Source organism: Limulus polyphemus, unplaced genomic scaffold (assembly GCF_000517525.1).
Source record: "Limulus polyphemus unplaced genomic scaffold, Limulus_polyphemus-2.1.2 Scaffold28, whole genome shotgun sequence".
Taxonomy (NCBI): Eukaryota; Metazoa; Arthropoda; class Merostomata; order Xiphosura; family Limulidae; genus Limulus; species Limulus polyphemus.
The window spans coordinates 1055784-1060180 of NW_013665638.1; positions in this window are offsets into that span (position 1 = coordinate 1055784).

Consider the following 4397-nt stretch of genomic DNA (forward strand, 5'->3'; position numbering starts at 1 on the left):
ATTACATGCCGAGTGTGTGTCTCGTCGTGAGCCATCACTCTAAGGGATTAGAGTATACTAAACTTTACACATTATATAGGCTACACTTTAGGCTGTTCATTTAACTATTATACATGTTGTACGTTTATTTGGGGGGGGGGGGGAGTTAATGAAAGTGTTCCAAAACGCGACATGAATTTCTTGACGACGTAATAAATTCAGGGTTATAATGTGTATAGCTTCACAGAAACAGGTTTGTTCTAGTGAACTTACACCATTCTTAATGTGTTAAATGATATATGTTTAATGCCTGTCACAGCTACCTGTGGTTTTGGCGTAGGACTATCTCCCATAGACTCTCGACCCATACCAGGCTGAGATGTCATAAACGTTAGAGGTGTGGTGGAGTGAGCAAACAGTTTCTTCTGGTGGACGTCATAGAATAACATCACCTCCACTTTCTCTTGGCTGATCATGAGTGATATTTTCCAAATATTAGGTTGAACTATGTTGGTCAACAAATGCCTGGGAGTCTGTAAAGACCGCTTCATTCAGTCAGAAACTTGCCAAACGGGAGGTACGCCACAGTGGTCAACATCAGTCAGATCTATCGAGGATTTTCTTCTTCGTAATTCACTATTCTCATTAGCTTTATGTTTTAGGTCCTATTAGACTTGTCCCCAGTGAGTCAGTGGTAAGTTTACGGACTTGCAACGCTAAAATCCGTGGTGGAAAGAACGCACATAGCTTATTGTGTAACTTTGCGCTACAACAAATAAACCTATTGGATTCATATTCGAGAATTAAGATACTGGGCTCAATCAAAGATCGAACTGTGTTATTTTATTTAGTATTAATGTTTAGTACATTAAAATAAATGCTCTGGAAAGGAGAGACATCTGATATTAAGTCTAGGCTTTTGTGTGTAAATATATTAATGTGCATAGCTGATATATTTCTTCCTGGAAAAGAAAGAGTCATGTTGGAATGAGAGTATACTGCCGCATGAAAAAACTAGCTAACCAGAAAGCTCTGAGCTGAATCATTATATATATATATATATATATATTAATTTTCCTCTGTTGATAAAGTATGAGTTATTTATGTGAAATAATTTTTGCCAACAGAAAACTAATAGGTTATCTTGAGAAAGAGATGCAAGTCCATTACGATTTTGTTAGCTAGGTAGTTTATCAGTAAACACTGAAATTGTTATCGAAAGCTAAGAGAAGTTGGAAAGGTATGTAAAACCACGGCTCTGCATCTGTATTGGTAAAATCTCTCATAGATGAATGAAAAGTGGCTGATCTTAATGTAGGCTTAGAGTCTTAGAAATGGATTTGCTTTATGCAAAAATATGTGATATACACAAGCTGCAATTCTTAGTGTAGAACATTGAGTACCAGACATACAAAGTTCACGAACAATGGACTACTCATTAATAATTGGAGCTAATGTACAGATAGATTTGTGTTATTGAACTACATTGATGTCAAACAGCAAAGTGTGAAAAGCTATAATAGAGCATGCAAGTTCGAGGAGCTTTATGCAGAAAGTAATTTCGAAAATGAGCAGCAATTAATTAAAAGCAACGCATGAGGACAAAATATTTATTCACAATCAGTGTGAATCTCTGCTTAACCGACTAGATTTTAGATTTGTTGCCAAAATTTCTAGCTGCCTTGGGGAGGAAAGCACGTTGGATTGTTTGTTTGTTTCAGATATTTGTCTAAAGATGCACAAGGGCTATCTGCGTTATCCATTACTAATTTGAACTGATAAAAGTCATCTGCGCGTTTACACGATCCAATATCTTTTTCTCTCTCTCTCTTCTTCCATTACATGTTGTATATTTAAGATTCTGGGTTTTATACATTCTACAAACCATTTAATCTTCCTAATATACTCAAACTGTTTTTTTTTCTTTCGAATTTTGCTTAAATATACACAGGGGCTGTCTATGCTAGAGTTCTTAATTTTGAAGGTATGGGCTAGAGGAAAGTCAGATGGTCAACAACATCTACCATTAAGTCTTGGGCTACTCTAATTGAATAGCGAGAATGCACCTGTGGTCTGTGCGGAGCACAGATAGCCCATTGTGTAACGTCTAGCTTAACAACAACCAGCCAACCAATTTTCAGTCTCTTGAAGACAAAGTTTTCGCAAGCCTCAAGAGAACGCACGAATGTCATAAATAGCTTATCTAAATATCAAGTGTTCTAATAGCTTATTTCATTCGCTGTGTTTTTTCCCACCAGCTGTTTTAACAGTTATATACGATATTGTGTCTTTGTATTTTAAAATAGGACATGCTACTCATTATGACATTGTTTTCATTTTACCTAAACATGTGTCAGTAAAATATTAATTAGTTTATTAAAATGTAATAATTGCATCTAGATACCAGATGGATGACATCACCAGAAGCTGCAACCACAAGAACAGTTTTAATTGATCGGTGGTCAGTGTAAGAGATCAGTTAATGGTATTTTTCTGCATTCATAGGAGGCTGTCATTCTTAGTTCAAAAGTTAAACCCTTCTTACTATTAAACATTAGCGTTTCCTACGATCTTCCAAAAACATTAGTGGTCCGAAAAACAACAACACGAACGAACTTCTATTTATTTAACAAAGAGAGAATTTTTACTCTCGTTACATCTAGTATTGATAATCAATCGATTTTCAGTAATACAGCAAGTAGACTTTTTATTAAATTAATGAAAAAAATTGAGGTGATAATATTTGTAAAATATAATACTAAACATTATTGCTTTTTTTTATATGAAGGTGGTTGTTGTTAATATAATTTATAAAGTTTTTACATTTACTAGTTACAGTTATCATTTATTTTTCCTCTCTGTATAATTTTTCAAAATAACTGTTTTCTCGATGATTTTGGACTTTTCTTACAGTTATGGTTATTCTTTTTTACATTTTGTCACAAATATTTTCTTATTAAAGCCTACCATCTTAACCATAAACGCATAAAGTTAATCTTTATTTTGTCTATTGTGTATGGTGCTATTCTGAGGTTGTTGAGATTTTGAACTATTAAAGAACTAAAGCTAATTTACAACCACTTTAAACCTAACGCCAAAAACTAACTTACTAGTTTAGTGTAAGATGAAAGATAAATCTGAACTGTAATTTTTTTTTTCAGAGATCAAGTATTTATTTCATTTACAAAAAAAAAAAAAACAATCAGGTAATAATCGAACTTTCTATCAAGCAATGTGTTTCTAGGTTTAATGAAACTGACTATTTTCTGGTTTTCTGTTTTCATCACATCTGTAGCATAAGATAAAACAGCACTTTCAATTCATATGCCTTATAAAAACTACTATAAGCTGAAAAGGAAAGGCCAGAAATCTTTGAGACAAAACATAAGTATACCAAATCAATTTTTTGGTAATATTTCACTCTCCTATGAATTACATTATATCATTTCATAAGCATTTGGTAATTATAAGATGCTATATCAAAGATATGCAAGCGTGATATTTGCTAACGTGACTTAACTCACACAAGAACTGCTTTAGTACTTTTAGCTTTCATGCTCAAAACGAGAATAAGACAAAGAAAAAGCTAATTATTTCAATTCGATTGACTAACATTCCTAACCGTTATTTAAGCTGGGTTGATAAGAGCTGATACTACTTTAAACTGACCACTCTGCGGTATGGTACGTTTCGTTTTCATTCTACCTGAAATATATATTAAATTAAAACGTTTCATATTATAAAAAACAAAGTCACTAGTGAACATTAAGAACATTTTGCTCCTCCGAATATATTAGAGAAAGTAATAGATATCTGAAAATCCGTTATACACTGTGGCACTCCGCTTCCAATAAGTGTTGGTACATCATGTGTAAGTGCTAATAGGACCATTCTTCTTATCGAATAAATGAAGTGCCGAAAGACCACACGATCTGTTAATATTGAAATTTAACAAGTGATAGAGTATGAGTTATTTGTTTAAGTTCTTGGGATAGCTGCTCTGGAGTAGAGCAAAATGTTGATAAATATTTCAACCTAAGATGTGGCTGTGGTGAGTTGTACGATACAAACACAACGGAGTCAAATAAAGAATATACTCTATTACTTCAAAGGTGCTAGGAATAGTTTTACTAGTGAATACGCTAATCTTCTTTGTAAATGCTTCGTTACATCTCTTGCATGGGATCATTCTTTACAACACAATATTAAACGTTATTTATATATCACACATGAGGTCCACCGGTGGGACAGTCGTAAGTCTCCGAACTTACAATGCTAAAATCTGGAGTTCTATTCCTCACGGTAGACACATCAGGTATCCTATGTGGGTTTACAACTTAAAAACAGCAACAAACAACCACACATAGAAAAATATTTGCTTGTTTGTTAGTAATTAAGCAACAAAGCTACACTAATTT